At 46.8% G+C, this 17,206-nt stretch overlaps 1 pseudogene; it reads left to right on the top strand.

Annotated features, from left to right (window-relative positions):
* Positions 1-3,052: 3,052 nt before the first annotated feature.
* LOC138429966 (large ribosomal subunit protein uL4 pseudogene) lies at positions 3,053-4,406 on the top strand (annotated as a pseudogene).
* The last annotated feature ends 12,800 nt before the right edge of the window (positions 4,407-17,206 follow it).

The raw sequence follows: 17,206 nt of genomic DNA, 5'->3' as shown, positions 1-17,206 counted from the left end.
AGAATTGTGAACATTACTTTGCTAGCATGTGAGATGAGTGCAGAAAAGGAAAGATACACCATTTGAATGCAAAGTTCCAAAGAATAGCAAGGAGAGAGATAAGGAAGCCTTCCTCAGTGATCAGTGCAAAGAAATAGAGGAAAATAATAAAACAGGAAAGACTAGAGATCTCTTCAAGAAAATTATAGATACCAAGAGAACATTTCATGCAAAGATGGGCACAATAAATGACAGAAATGGTATGGACAAAACAGAAGCAGAAGATATTCAGAAGAGGTGGCAAGAATACACAGGAGAACCATATAAAAGACCTTCATGACCCAGATAATCATGATGGCATGCTCACTCACCTAGAGCCAGACAGCCTGGATGTGAAGTCAAGTGGGCCTTAGGAAGCAGCACTATGAACAAAGCTGGTGGAGGTGATGGAATTCCAGGTGAGCTGCTTCAAATCCTAAAAGACGATGCTGTGCAAGTGCTGCACTCAATATGCCAGAAAACTGGGAAAACTCAGCAGTGGCCACAGGACTGGAGAAGGTCAGTTTTCATTCCAATCCCAAAGAAAGGCAATGTCAAAGAATGCTCAAACTACTGCACAACTGCACTCATCTCACACACTAGTAAAGGAATGCTCAAAATTCTCCCAGCTAGGCTTCGGCAGTACATGAACTGTGAGCTTCCAGAGGTTCAAGCTGGATTTTAAAAAGCCAGAGGAATCAGAGATCAAATTGGCAACATCTGTTGGATCATCGAAAAAGCAAGAGAGTTCCAGAAAAAACATCTATTTCTGCTTTATTGACTATGCCAAAGCCTTTGACTGTGTGGATCACAACAAACTGTGGAGAGTTCTGAAAGAGATGGAAATACCAGACCACCTGACCTGCCTCCTAAGAAACCTGTATGCAGATCAGGGAGCAACAGTTAGAACTGGACATGGAATAACAGACTGGTTCCAAATTGGAAAATGAGTATGTCAAGGCTGTATATTCTCACCCTGCTTATTTAACTTCTGTGCAGAGTACATCATGAGAAATGCAGAGCTGGATGAAGCACAAGCTGGAATGAAGATTGCCAGGAGAAATATCAATAACTTCAGATATGCAGATGACACCACCCTCATGGTAGAAAGCTAAAAAGAACTAAAGAGCCTCTTGATGAAGGTGAAAGAGGAGAGTAAAAATGTTTGCTTAAAACTCAGCATTCAGAAAACAAAGATCATGGCATCTGGTCCCATCAGTTCATGGGAAATAGATGGGGAAACAGTGGAAACAATGGCAGACTTTATTTTGGGGGGGCTCCAAAATCATTGCGGATGGTGATTGCAGCCATGAAATTAAAAGACACTTGCTCCTTGGAAAGAAAGCTCTGACCAACCTAGACAGCATATTAAAAAGCAGAGACATTACTTTGCCAACAAAGGTTCTCCTAGTCAAAGCTATGGTTATTCCAGTAGTCATGTATGGATGTGAGAATTGGACTATAAAGAAAGCTGAGCACTGAAGAATTGATGCTTTTGAACTGTAGTGTTGGAGAAGACTCTTGAGAGTCCCTTGGACTGCAAGGAGATCCAACCAGTCCATCCTAAAGGAAATCAGTCCTGACTATTCATTGGAAGGACTGATGTTGAAGCTGAAGCTCCAATACTTTGGCCACATGATGGGAAGAACTGACTCACTGGAAAAGACCCTAATGCTGGGAAAGATTGAAGGTGGGAGGAGAAGGGGATGACAGAGGATGAGACGGTTGGATGGCATCACCGACTCCATGGACATGAGATAGAGTAAATTCCTGGAGTTGGTGATGGACAGGGAAGCCTGGTGTGCTGCAGTCCATGGGGTTGCAAAGAGTTGGACACAACAGAGCGACTGAACTGAACTGAAAGGACTCGGACTTCTCCACCCCACCGCACCTGCTATTGAGCCATGGTCAGGGCTGAATCCCCTGGAGACTTGGCTGAGGCCATGCAGCTTACTGTGGCAACACTGGCATGAAATTTAAGAAATCAGTGGGAAGAGATCAGGGTTTGTAGAAAAGGAGTTAAAGGGATGTTTGGATGCATCGCAGAGACGATGTAAGGATGCAGTGACACTGAGGACCCCCGCCTCCACACACACACACACAGGATTACGGACATGACCTGACATAAAAGACATTCACAGACAGGAAGCCATAAAGACTGCAAGTTCTGTGGGGACTGAGCCTGATCCTCATCAGCCAGATCAGCGTCTGCACTGGGGTTCCACTGTGAGACAGACTCACAACAGTTATGTGAGCAGAGATAACAATGGAGAGTTGTTAACTAGGTGTAAAGTTGTTAGCAAGATAAACGAAAGGGTAAAAAGAGAACTCGGGTACCATAGACGTAACTATAGGAAACAGCTACTGTCGCTGGGACCAAAGGAACAAAAGGAAGAGGCTGGATTTACTAAAACTTGGAAAAGTAGATTAGGAACCTTGTGAGTTAAAACTTGGGAGTAGGAGCCACTAGCCAATGCTGGGTATCTATGGCCAGGAGGAATGGTGCCACGATTCTAGTTTTCTGAGGGCTGGGAAAACTGCGGACTAGATTCAGAGGGTGCTACAGAAAGAACTGCCTCTGCCACGGTGAAGAAGCATTGCTGAGCAGGGAGGGTGGGGTAGAGTGAGGACCTTGCTCCCTGCTCCCTCCTCCAGCCCTGCAGTCACCTTCCAGCACCCCCTACTGGCAAAGCCTAGCATAGCACAGCAGCCGGCAGAGCATCAAAAGCAGGCATGGAGGAGGGGCTGGGGGCGAAAGACGATTATTTAACAACTGGCACACGGTTTATGTAGCAGATTCTCAGTGAACACTGTTTGCCTCCCTGTTCTGAAAGATGCTGCTCAACAGAGGCCAGAAAATGGGTCTTGTAGGCTCAGAAGCATCTAAACACAGAGGGGATGGGGAAGCGAGGGAATGGTAAATGCTCAGAAATTAATAAGCAGCATTTGATTCCCTGGAGTCATCCCATTCTCACTACTGGCAAATCAATCAGAACAGAAGAAACTGGGGAAGGGCTTTTTCCTGCGGGAGCCGCGGGGGGGAGAGGAGCGTGGCCTTCTCCTCTCCCCGCCATGGCGTGTGCTCGTCCACTGATATCAGTGTACTCCGAAAAGGGGGAGTCCTCTGGCAAAAATGTTACTTTGCCTGCTGTGTTCAATGCTCCCATTCGACCCGATATTGTTAACTTTGTTCACACCAGCTTGTGCAAAAACAACAGACAGCCCTATGCTGTCAGTGAATTAGCAGGTCATCAAACCAGTGCTGAGTCTTGGAGTACCGGCAGAGCTGTGGCTCGAATTCCCAGGGTTCGAGGCAGAGGGACTCACCGTTCTGGTCAGGGTGCTTTTGGAAATATGTGTCGTGGGGGCCTCACGTTTGCACCAACCAAGACCTGGCGACACTGGCACCACAGAGTGAATACGACGCAGAAGCGATACGCCATCTGCTCTGCACTGCTGCCTCAGCCTTACCGGCGCTGGTCATGTCTAAAGGTCATCGTAGAGAGGAAGTTCCTGAACTTCCTTTGGTGGTGGAAGATAAAGCTGAAGGCTACAAGAAGACCATGGAGGCTGTTTTGCTTCTGAAGAAACTTAAGGCCTGGAATGATATCAAAAAGGCCTACGCCTCTCAGCGAATGAGAGCTGGCAAAGGCAAAATAAGAAACCGGCGCAGGGGACCCTGCATCGTCTATAATGAGGACAATGGGATCATCAAGGCCTTCAGAAACATCCCTGGAATTACTCTGCTTAATGTAAGCAAGCTGAGCATTCTGAAACTTGCTCCTGGTGGTCATGCGGGACGTTTCTGCATTTGGACTGAAAGTGCTTTCCGAAAGTTAGATGAGCTGTATGGCGCTTGGCATAAAGCAGCCTCCCTCAAGAGTAACTACAACCTCCCCATGCACAAGATGCTCAATACAGACCGTAGCAGAATCTTGAAAAGCCCAGAAATCCAAAGTGCACTCCGAGCACCAGGCAAGAAGGTTCATCGCAGAGTCCTGAGGAAGAATCCACTGAAAAACCCGAGAATCATGTTGACGCTTAACCCATATGCAAAGACCATGCACCGGAACACCATTCTTCTACAGGCCAAGAACCACAAAATCCGCATGGATAAGGCAGCAGCAGCACTAGAAGCCAAACGAGATCAGAAAGGGGTTCAGGGCAAGAAGCCTGCGGTGGGAAACAAAGAAAAGAAGGCTGTTGGCGATAAGAAGCTGAAGAAGCCTGTGGTGGGAAAAAAGGCTGCAGGGACCAAGAAACCAGCAGCTGAAAAGAAGCCCACAGAAAAGAAACCCATCTCAGAGGAAAAGAAGGCTGCTGCATAAACTTAAATTTGTTTATTCCATAAATGCCAAATCATTTTGGATAGCTAATTTTGAATAAAGACCTGAACAAAGAGGTAATGAGAACCATGAAAAAAGAAAAAGAGAGAGAGAGAGAGACTGGGGAAGGGATTGGACCCGCAGGAGGAAATAGCAGCGCAGGCAGCCAGAGGCTGGAGAAGCCAAAAACGAGGTCACTGGGGTTTCACACCTCAGAAACAGGGCCCAGTTCCAGAGGCCGGGGATAAACTGGTCCTCAGCCAATGCTGGCTGGAGACTTGGCCAGTCCTGTGCCTCCAAGGCAGAAGGTGGACACGGGCTAAAATCCTATAGGCGTCAGGCACTTGCCCCCCAGCATGTCACAAAGCAGGTGTGAATTGATTCTGGAGGCAAGGAGGAGGCCCACGCTTGCCTTGGCTGTGACATCTGGAGAGGGTCAGATGGTTTCTTGTTCTCAAGGTCCCTTTAACTCATCACATCAAAGGTATGTGTCTTATGGGGGAAGGGGATTAAATGCTTCACCTCAAGTTTATGAGGTTGCTTGTTGCCTGGTCCTGGGTTTGGCACAAGAGTTTGCGTGAATGCAGCCAGCCACCTGGGGGCTCCCAAAAGGTTAACACACAGAGTAAAAGGAGACAAAGTCAGCAGGAGAAGCGTGTGAATGTGAGCAGGAGTAGACAAGGGGCTCAAGGAGTGACTGACATCTCTTTGAGGGGGCCATCATACTGCATAGGTGGAAGGTGATGGAGCAAAATATATAAACTTTATTAATGTAATATGGCGTTGCCCCAGTCCCCAGCCCATGCTCACCGAGTAACATGCCAGCCAAGCCTGATGCAGCTTCTCCCCTCCCTGCCTTTCTGGGTCCCCAGCTTCACCATGATACTGCCAGGACTCCTATGTTGGAGAGTCGAGAGAGAGACAGAGGCTGAGGTTCCCGGGGTGAGAAGATCAAGTTCTGGAAGATGAGGGAAGCAATATGAGGAAGAAGAAAAGGAAAACTTAAAAAGGATTACCAGACAGCCTGGATGGGAGGGGAGGCTGGGGAAGAATGGATACATGTATATGCATGGCTGAATCCCTTCGCTATTTACCTTACACTATCACAAATTGTTAATCGCCTATACCCCAATACAATATAAAAATTAAAAGAAAAAAAAAGTATTGCCAGAAACCACGCTTTCCCTTCATGGGCCTAGAGACATACGAGAGAGGTACATAAATTGTTTGGAAATTACCTTGGGCTGTCTACGCCGTGCCCTTTGAACCACAGCACTGCTTTGGGAATAAACTATGGGAATGGTGATTCCATAAAAGTCACATAAACGATCTAAAAAGTCCCTCACAGACATAGGGACTGTCAGAGAACACCCTAATTCTTTTCCACTTCTATTTCGGGACCATGTCTTTGGCCAGGCTGGCTCAGGTGGGGTGGCCCCCCCACGGTGGCTCCCACAGACGCAGCTCCTCTCTGTTCCCGGCACTGGCAGCCACGCTGTGTCCCTCAGGGCCCCTTCCCCAGCCTGACTGTGAAGGCAGACGGCTTCTCAGGGCTCTGCTGCTGCGCCTCCCACAGACCAACCCTAGAGGGCTTGCTCTGCTTAAGGAACAGACTGCTGATTCGCCCAGGCCTGGACACTCTTCACTTCTTAGGGCAGCTGTCATCAACAAATCGCGGGCACACACACACGCTTTTCTGGAGGTAAGTGTGCCAAGTCAACCGGCAGCGAACAGCAAGGGGGAAGTGGTGATGGCTCCAGTGACACCCTTACCTCACATGGGTCTGTGGCTTCTCCAAGCCCCCTCACCCGGGGAAAGAGGCCCTGACCCGCCCTGAGACAGTACCACCTCCTTACAAGGAGGTAGCAACCTGATCCTCACGTGGGATCCTGACCCTCACACCCGACCCTCACGTGGAATCCCAGTCCTGCCTCCGGGGAGGAGGAAGGTGCCCTTGGGAGAGGACTTGCCCAGTGACTCAGATGGTAAAGAATCTCCCTGCAATGCAGGAGACTGGGGTTCGATCCCTGGGTTAGGAGGATCCCCTGGAGAAGGGAACGTAACCCACTCCAGTATTCTTGCCTGAAAAAATCTCATGGAGAACGAGGCCTGGCAGGCTACAGTCCATGGGGTTGCAAAGAGCCAGCCTGACTGAGCGACTAGCACTTTCGCTTTCATCTATTAGGAACGGGTGGTTTCTGGGAATCAGGAAGAGCAGAAAAAGTGGCAGCACCTTAAAAACAAAGTCCAATCCATGACTGAAGTGGCGAGCATACTTACCCTCTTCCACTGCAGAGCCAATTACTGATGGATTGCCTTCAGCTCCACCATCCTGTGAGAGGTCAACATCCTCCCCGATACAACACACTAGAACTAGGTTCTCTGGCCTCATCAACCCCAGAAACCCATATCCCCACTTACACCCATCGTCCGCACCCTCACCACAGCCCACGTCTTCCTCCAGCCCTTCCTCCAAGGCTCACAGCAGTGCTTCAACTCATAAAGCCACGCAGTTCTTTACATCCTTAATTTTCTTCCAATCTACCAGGCAGTTTTTAGCCTCATTTTCTTCCAAATTCAGTTAATCTCATCATTAACGATCTGAATCATTTTCTCCCTCTGAAATTAGTGGGTTGCCTGATTTTGAATCAAATCCTTAGCACATTCTATATATGTGACTTTGGGCTAATTTTATTTATGCTTAGTTTCCCCATCTGTTGAGTAGTTCTCCTATTAATTTGAACTCTTGCTGCTGCTGCTGCTGCTGCTAAGTCACTTCAGTCGTGTCCGACTCTGTGTGACCCCATAGACGGCAGCCCACCAGGCTCCGCCGACCCTGGGATAGAGTTGTTAAAATGATTAATCAAAGCACTGTACATAAAGAGCATAGATCTTTATGTCTGGAGCACAGCAGGCACCTAAAGTAAACGTGAGGTGTTATTATCACTGTCATTCTCCCACTGGCTTCTATCAAAATCCCAATCCTGGCTCCGTATCACAACACATCTTCTATAATCCTGTACCTAGAAAATGGAGAGCTGCCAAAGAAACCCTTCTAACTGAGAAGATTCCACTTCTGTCGATTCAACATGAGTGTTCTCCCTGGATTCTCAACTCCACGGGCCATGCCTTGTCTATGGTTAGCCCTCATATTCATTTCCCTTATTTTCTAAACCTTATCTTCCTAATTTTTCTCAAGTCCTTTTTCACAGCTCATGAACATGCTCAGCATAAAACTGTCTTCTGTTTCTTTAAAAAACACACACAAAAAAAACAAAAAACGGAGACCACAGGCCCACTTGCCCCCAACCTCTAGCTCCTATAAAGTGAAAGTGAAAGTCACTCAGTCGTGTCCGACTCTTTGCGACCCCATGGACTATATAGTCCATGGAATTCTCTAGGCCAGAATACTGGAGTGGGTAGCCTTTCCCTTCTCCAGGGGATCTTCTCAATCCAGGGATTGAACCCAGGTCTCCCACACTGCAGGTGGATTCTTTACGAGCTGAGCCACCAGGGAAGCCCGAGCTCCTGTAACCTGTATGTTAACTTGGAGTCACATAGAGAACTACCTCCTTTCATCCAGTCCCTCTCCTATCCAAGTCCAGAGGTCCTCTCACTCTATCCGCTGATCCTCCAAGACCTCCACCCATCAATTACCCCTTCCTATACCTTCCGCCTCTCTGCTGTTTTGTTTTTAGTCGCTAAGTCACGTCCAGCTCTTCTGTGACCTCATGCACTGCAGCCCAGCAGGCTCCTCTGTCCGTGGGATTTCCCAGGCAAGAGTACTGGATTGAGTTGCCATTTCCTTCTCCATGGGATCTTCTTGATCCAGGGATCAAACTCACATCTCTGCATTGGCAGGTGGACTCTTTACCAATGAGCCACAGGAGAAACCTCTCTACCGGGTATTTTTACTCCTTGTGACCCCCCTAGCCCAGGAAAGACTCCAGTTTGAACTCTGTGTTCTTCTAGGAAGACTTCTTCTCCCAGGAATTTGTTACCAGTCTAACTCAGCCTGTACACCAAAACACGCAGTCATCCCACAGCCTCCTCCAACCAGACCCCCACTCCCACCACTCCACCTGCCTCAGTCTTTATCTCCAACTCTCCTAAGCTCCTGGCACTCGTGACCACTCCTTTTTATCCTAGTGCTCCCATCCCCCACCCACATAAACACACCCTCCAGGTTTTTCTGTCTCCCTCCCACTTAACCCTCTTCCTCCGACTGCCCCGTAAAGGTTGGGGTTTCCCTGAGTTCTCTCTTTGACCCACTGTTCTCCTCACGTTGTATACCCTCCCTGGGTGACTATATCCTCCTCCGTGGCTGGGTGTTTCTAAATCTCTGACTCCAGTTTTTTATTCTCTCCTAAACATCTGTTCCTACTGGTTGTTTGAAATCTTCATCTGGATGTCCTGACAGGCCTCAAACACGTGCTCAGATCCCATCATCCCTCTGCACACGCCCTGATTCCTCAAGCTCAGTACTCCTCACCCCAACAACGACATCACCATCCACACTGTGCGTAAGTCATGAACACAGTTTTCCCTCCAGCCCTACGTCACCCTATTACAACTTTGAGATTTTTTACCTCATTGATTTTCCACCTTTGATCTTACCGTTCCAAACGCTCCCTGCATGTGCTCTTAGAGGGAGATAACCAAACACAAATCTGATCCACTTACCACCCTGCTTAAAACTTTTCGATGACTCCCATTTCCAAGCATTTTATCACAGCTTCGAACAGCCCATGTCATCTGGTTTTCAGAAAATTCCAACTCTTCTCCTTCCACTCCCCACCTTGCATACTAAGCTCCAGCTAGACCAAAGGCATGAAGCGCCCCATACACTGCATGTCACATCTGCACCTGCGGACCCTCCGAGCCCTCGCAGATGGCGTACGTCACCTCTTCTGTGTTCCCTTGGCAACCCTAGCACACTGACATCTGAGATTTCACCACATATTATAGCTGGGGAAATTCTTTACGTTCTGGCTCCCCCGCCAGCATGCGAACTCCTTGCAGGCAAGGCTGCGTCTTAGCCCTCTCTGTATGCCAGGCACCTTCCCAGCTCCTGGCCTATGCCAGCTGTAGTGCTAAGGGTGGCTGAACTGAACTGAACTGACTGTCTGAGTTGGCCACTCTGCTGCTCATTCTCAGAACTCTCCACATCTGGCCTACATCAAACCTTCCTGCCACTGTCTCTTCAAAGGCAGGAACATTCCTTCCAGATGAAAGTCTTCTAGCCCACTGTCACACACTCTCTTTCTAACTCGCTACATGAGTTGCCACTTCACTCATATGGTCCCATGAATGGAAGTTATTTTCTGGTTTTAGATAAAAGTCACCCAACACCCAAGAGTCATCCAAAACTATTTTTGTGTGATGGAAGTGGCACTCAATGGGGTATCGGACATTTGAGTGACAGTCAGTGCTCTGAGGCTGGTACTGAATGGAGAACAGGTATGTCTGGCGAGGCCTTCTTCCCCTCATTCACACAGTGACCAGTGGGGAAAGCTGGCACCACGGCCATACTGTCCCACGTGTCAAAAACTTTCTTTGTTTAACATTTATCCAGCATCATTACAAGCATGATGGTGACATGCTTGCTTGTCAGAGTGGGTGGAAGAAAGCACAGAGGTTGATAAGATGATGAGTTGGGAGGTGAGGGAAAAAGGAGAATAGAAAACAGGCTGCATCCATCTCATCTCAGGATGAAGCCAGGACAAGGAGGCCCTGAAGGAAAAAACAGGCCTGAAATTCAGGTTCCGACCTGCTGCCCAGGCGCTCTTAGCTGTTGGACTCCTCACTGCCCAGACTTATCTCGCTTGAACTTGCTCACTCCTCACTTCCTCTCAGCTAGCTCTTTTCAAATAAGCACTCTCCTATAAAGCTTTCACTTTTGTCTCCTCTGTTATAAATGGCCCTACAGGCAGAAAAGCCGCAGCAATGAAGAGTTGCTCTCGGCCCCAAATCTTGCATGGCGCCAGGTCTCTGCTTCAGGAGCCTGGCACATTCAGCTCTCCCTGCACGGGCTGCCCTGCACTCTCTCTGACTCAATAAATTTTAGAGAAAGATGAGGACCTGCCCAGCTCTGCACTCCCAACCTTGGAGAGATCACAGAAAAGAAGGGAGGCTTGCATTTAAAACAGTCAGCAACCAGTGGATGCTTCCTAGCTGGAGGAAAGTACTGACATTCAGTAACTCAGCAACCACTCATTCGCCAAGAACAGAGCACACGGTCTGCTCCATGGGGAGTGTGAAATGATTTCTTTCACACTATTCCTTATTGGAGCATTCCCAACTGACAGCAATCACTCACCCTCCCAGAGAGACAGGCTCAGACAAACAACAAAAGACAGAGAATATGCAGGATTGCACAGGGACACACAAGCACACAGATGCACACACAAAAATTCACAAACACCCAGTGAACACACATTCAGACACCCGCTCACAGAGACGCTTAGATGTGCCCAGAAACAAACCAGCGTTCATCCACTTGGACCTTCACAGCCTCAGACCATGGACATTCAGTTCAAGGCCCAAGCACACTCAGATGCCTGGGCACCTACAGTCACACCACATTCAAGCAAATGAATGGAGCCCAGAGAAAGATACACACGCTCGAAGAATAAAAGAACATGCAGAAATATACTTTATACCTTAAATTCTGACACAGGGGCAGAGGCAACGAAAGGATGTTTAGGAAGGAAGTAACATGCCAACTGTGAGGCTTGGTGGTTAACTGTGGATAGCAGAGGGTAGGTTGATGGGCGAAAATAGTGCTGGAGGTTAAGGGGTAAGAAGAGCTGTTATCATACTAGTTGGAGTGAGAAGTGAACAGGAACTGCAAAGGGATTTAGAGATATTTTAAAGGTCAAATTGAATTAAATTAGAGATAATCCAGTATACCTAGAAAAGGGGAAGAGAAGCTAGGTCTCTTGAGATTCTGGCTTGGGCAATGGTGTATCCCTCACCGCAATGGGCAACACTGGGGAAGGAGCTTGGAGGATGGCCAGAATGACCTCTTAATCTATATAAATTTAAAAAGACGCTGATGCTGGGAGAAGGAGGAAGAAGGGGACCACAGAGGATGAGATGGCTGGAAGGCATCACCAACTCAATAGACATGAGTTTGAGCAAACTCCAGGAAATGGTGAGGGACAGGGAAGTCTGGTGTGCTGCAGTCCATGGAGTCTCAAAGAGTCGGACATGACTTAGTGACTGAACAACTGAGAGTATCCTGAGTTCCTGTCCCTGGGAACATGACCAAGATGTGGGGAGCCTACAGCCTGAACCCCAGTGGGCTTTCAGAGTCTGGTCCCAGGTGTTTCGTCTGTCAGAACAAGATGAACACGTAGAGTTCAGATCACAGGGAAAGCAAGAGCCAGACCAGAGGCTGGAGGAGCCTGGAAACCACATGGGCATGACTCAGCTTTCCAGCCCACAGTGCTTCTGACGCATCAGTTTCCTCCGACTTCCCAAATAGTTGGGCTGCCATTAACTACTATGCCCTGGAGAAGGGAATGGCAGCCCACTCCAGTATTCTTGCCTGGGAAATCCCATGGACAGAGGAGCCTGGCAGGCTACAGTCCATAGGGTTGCAAAGAGTCAAACATGACTGACGCGACTTAGCATAGCCACAACATAACTACTATAATCTGACAGCATGACCCCAAATTCCCCGTTGGATTCAGCCCTCTCTGAACTCAAAAAGACACTTTTGGAGGTGAAGGTCACCTTCTTCCTTAGCTCTTACCCCAGGGTTCTCTGCTTTGGGCAAGAAATTGACATGTGCCGCAGGGTCCTGTTTCTGTAATCATTTTTTATCCTTAAAATTGTAATAATTTAAAAATAAAGAGGCACCTGAGGAAGGACTTAATAAGTACCTAAGTGCCACCTGCCAGTGTTTATGGCCCCAAGAGAACAACGGCGAACACTCTAGGGAGGGCGCACTGCGTCCGGGGCTAGCTGCGATAAGCACGGTTGAAGGAGAGCCTCGCGAAGGGCAGTTAAGCTGCCTGCAGTTTTAGCATTAAATCTTTCCTGTGAAGGATGAGAGGGAAATTCTTCTCTCAAAGGCCTAATGCCTGGGAACTGGTGTGACTTTGACAGAAACCAGGTCCCAGCAGAGGAAAACCTGGAGAAGTTCTGAGAGCTTCGGATGAGCTCTTCCCAGGAGAATCAGGCTTCTGTTCAGCATCTTCACTCCCACCTCCCCTGCCTCCAGATCCCCTGAGCTGGAGCACACAGTGTTCTGTGCACAGAGGATAACAGAGACTGAGGCCCTTAAGATGCTAGCCTTGCGGAGGGACGGCAAGTCCCCAGTTCTGCTTTGAGCCCCCAGTACACCAAGCAAGATCACTCAGATGGCCAACGTGAAGGGAAAATGAAGGGAGAAAATAAGCCCAAAGATAATGCTATAATGCTCTGGGGAATGAGCGGTTGTCTTCTCCCTTCCACTTTCTTAGTTCAACAGACCACTAATAAATAACAGCAGTGCACCAGACAGAAGAGACAGCAGGAAAGGTTCCCAGTCTGCTGGTTCAGACAAGCTTGCAAACTGATGCTTTAGAAGACTGTGGCGAGCACTAGAGACGGTATGCACAAGGGGCACAAGGAGATTGCTGGGGAGATAGTCACCGTCTCTGTATTTGTGTGTCCTGGGGGAGAAGGTTGTTACACAGAAGACTTCACGGAAGCAGAAGGGAGTCCAGGCAGGCGGAGGAACATGTTGAAAGCACAGGTGGGGAGGTGCATGCCAAGGCGTCTGAACATCTGGGGTATCTAACTGCTAAGAGCCGATCACAGGCGAGGAGCTGCGCTTCACTAACTCTACAGGCAGTTTTGAGAGAAGCTGCCATAGTGTTTCCTGGCACTTCCCACCTAGACCACACTGAGCCACTGAATCACCTTCCTGGGATACCTGGCTTGGGATGGAGAGGATCCATTCCTCTTTGGTGGCTGAAGCAATACAATGAAAAGAGCCGCAAAGAGTCAGTTCCAAGAGGAGAGCAGCAGTAAGAGATGCAGGAGCCTGCCAACGTTCAGGTACTGGTGCAGTGGTTCCTGAGGTCAGCTCCAGCCCTGGCCTGCCACAAGGCTTGGCCGTTCCAGGAGATGTCACAGGATCCTTTTCCTAAAATCCCCTTCGACAAACTAAGCTCCATCTGGGTTTATTCACTTGTAACCAAGAATACTCGAATAACAAGATGTGTGGGAGGGGGGGAGACTGAAACGAAGCTGAGGACAAGAGTGTGAAGGCTCTTGAATGCCACTTGAAGCATAGCCATTAACCTTCAAAAGACAAATCAGCGCATGTTCCATAGCCACACAGACGTAGGCATGACTACATAGTCTATAGAACCTAGACTAAACCAGGGTGAGACCAGGAAGGTGGATCACGTGAGAGGTTCTCAGCAACATAGTGGCGCACAGCTGTACAGACTTTAAGGCAACTGTGTGGGATAAAGAGAAGAGGGAAGATTCTAGAGATGTTTCTGAGGAAGAAATCAAAGGGTCAGGTGGAAGATGAAGAGGCAGCAGGTTCAGGAACAGTGTCAGGAGAACCAAGGAATAAGGTAATTTTAAGGAAAAAAAAAATGATACTCAATAATACCCTCACCACCACCAAGAGACCAAGGGACCAAGAGACCAAACAAAGTAAATATCAGAAAATTATGTTTAGAGTTGGTAATTCAGAAGCTCGTGACTATACAGCAATGAATTAAGTGGGAAATGTGAAGAAAGAAGTTGGGAAAATGATTACTCAGCTTTTTAAGTCCACCAAAAATCAACCAGTAGTATTTCCATCAGATAACTCGGGGCTAAATGTTGCCAGGATAATTCAACTTGATGGAAGTAAAATTAGTCCGTTTTTTGACAGCATCTTTATGTCTCCTACTTCTATTTTGTTTTAAATAAGTTAAACAATTTATTTCATTCAAAGAAAAATGTGCTTTTTTTCTCATCAGTCATAACAACTTTAAGCTAATAATTCTCTATGTATATATTTATTGTTTTTATTTTTGAATAGTTAATACATATACATGAGTTCTCGAAAAACTCTTAGACCACAGAAGAGCATAAAGCAAAAAGTCCATCTCCTTCTCTGGCCCATTCTCCCATTGAAAACAGTTATCAACTGGGACTTTCCTGGAGTCTGGTGGTTAAGACTGCATACATCCAATGCAGAAGGCATGGGGTCAATCCCTGGTCAGGAAAGTAAGATTTCCACAGGCAGCAAAGTGAAAAAAAAAGTTACCAATCTCTTGCCAGTCTACCCAGAAGAAGCCCACGTAGACCCAGTCACAGAGGTATACTCCTTTCTCTCTGACCTCTGTGTACACGCTTCCAGGCCCTGCTTTCCCGTCTCTCTGTGCCTATCAGACCAATTCTCATTTTGGAATGGTCTCATGGTATTTCCCTGGATCAATTTACCATATTTTATCTCATCAGACCCCTATGGGCGAACCTTAGGCTTATTTTCACTTTTTTCCTAGCATATTTAGGGCTGTAGTAAATGTTCTTTGTGGGTATCTGTAGGACCAGTTCCTATAACTGAAACTACTAAGTTGGAGGAAATGCACATTTAAATGTTTGATAAGTTTTCTCAAGCCAGCCTCTTACGCTCCCACAAACGTGTAAGAAAGTGGCAGTCACACTGCACCCTCGCCCAGCAGGGCTTTATTCTGTTCTTCGTGTGTTTTGCTCATCAATCCAGAAGGTGAGGGTTACCTCAGATCTGGGCTAATCCAGGAATGCTCAAGACAATAACCTCAAAGTCCCGTGTCTTCAGAAAGTACAAAGCAAAGGTGGAATGTTGCAGTCTGGGACTATTCGTAGACTAAGGGAACTGTGAAGGGGCAGGCAGGCCTCAGGCCATCATGAGTTTAGGCATAAAAGAGAGTGCTGGATGGCCCACACATACCTTGGTACTTGCCTGATTAGGAAGTTGCTTGGTCTTCCAAGATGAAGATACTGTGTAGCTGTGCTGCTTGTCTTCACATCCCTTCGGAAAGCTAAGTAACTTCAGTATTAGCTTAAAGCCTATTGGACTTCCCTGTGGTCCAGTGGTTAAGGATCCACCTGCCAATGCAGGAGACACGAGTTGGACCCCTAGTCCAGAAGATTCCATATGCTGAGAGGCAACAAAGCCCATGGGCTACAACTGCTGGGCCCCCGCTCCACAACAAGAGAAGAATTGCAATGAGAAGCTGCACGCTGCAGCTAGAGAGCAGCCTCCACTCGCTGCAACCAAAGGACGCCCGTGGGCAGCAATGAAGACCCAGCGTGGCCAGAAACAAAACAAACAAAACCAGTTTTAAAAAGTAGCAATAATATTTAAAAAGAAGGCCTATTATAATTCATTATAGTGCAGGTGTGCATCTCATTGGTTTATTTGCATATATTTATTATAAGTCAAGTTGAGCATTTTTCCTTGATCCATTTTTATGAAATATCATGTTCTTTGCCCACTGGGGAGGTGATGTTTATATTCTTTTTGATTTAGAAACACTCTTTATGCATTACAGGATGTGTCTTTTATCATATATGCTGCTGCTTTTTTTTCCCAGTTTTTTATTTGTAGTCTGACCATGTTTATAGTGTTTCTTACCATGAAGAATCATTTCATTTCTATAGCTATATGTATCCACTTCTCTCTTAAGACTTCAGGATTTTGTAAAGTCCTTTCAAATGTCTCTTTTATTTTAAGATTATAAAAGCTTTCTTTCATGTTTCTTTCTAGTTCTTAATTTTTTTCCATTTTTAAGTATTCAATATATCTAGAATTCCTATTTTAGCATAAAGAGTGATGTATAAATGCAACTTCATTTTTTTCAGATTATTACCTAAGTCACTTCCCTGATAATAAAAGCTTCCATACTCTACTGCAAGGCACTGTTATTAGCTCTTATTCAGAGTTAGCAATATTAGACTCTCAAAATGCTTAAAATTTCTTTCAGCAATATAGAACAGATTATGCCAATAGAAAGCGTGAGACATCTAATGCTCTATTCCACCTTTTTATTAACTATGCCTAAAACACACAATATAAAAGGACTTGTAAAATCTCAGCAGGAATTGAAATCACAGTTTAGGTAAACATCTGCCGAAAGATGGTCCACTCGTCAAAAGAAGATAAATAAAAGCATGTGTCCACCCCTGCACACACATTGCATACTTCCTCCTCCAAAAAAAGATGCTTTTGCTGACAAGATGGGGAGGCACCAGAAAGGGAAGGAGCAACTGAGGTGACCAGAATCAACAGGGTCCCTCTCTGTTTGTGGCATTTTTTCCCCAGAGAGTTCTAAACAATTCAGCTCAGCAACGCCAACTCTCAGCATATAAAGCAGAGGTGTATATGGGTTTGGTGTCAAATTCGCTACCATGGTAAATCCTCAGCAGTGGACACTGGCTGGGCTTTAAAGAGCTCAGCAGATAGAACACAGATGGGCAACAGGATGAGGAAGGGTAAATATGAGGTCTTAACTCCTGTTTTCTAGAAACGAAGCTAAATTATCCAGGAAAGAAAAACATTTTCCTTGCAGTAAATATCAAAGAAATGGAACCGAGAGAGTCTTTCCTAGCTCCATAGATTTGCACTAAATAATTAATTGCTAAACCCCAGCAAACGTGGCTGTGCCTGTCAGTCATTCCATAGCTTAAGATCTGAGATGCTGATTCTAACAGCAACAAAATACACGTGAAAGAGTTTGAGCAAATTGATTCCACTAGCTAAGGAAGAAATAGCAGTGTTGGATAGATCTCTTATCTTCCAAGTAATCCAGGGAAACATCATATGCCAAAAATACGGTATTCGTCTGCCAACGGACATCCAGGTTGCTTTCATGTCCTAGCTA

Source organism: Ovis canadensis, chromosome 25, assembly GCF_042477335.2.
Source record: "Ovis canadensis isolate MfBH-ARS-UI-01 breed Bighorn chromosome 25, ARS-UI_OviCan_v2, whole genome shotgun sequence".
Taxonomy (NCBI): domain Eukaryota; kingdom Metazoa; phylum Chordata; class Mammalia; order Artiodactyla; family Bovidae; genus Ovis; species Ovis canadensis.
The sequence above is the reverse complement of the archived record's forward strand: the minus strand, read 5'-3'. Positions and strand labels throughout refer to the sequence as shown.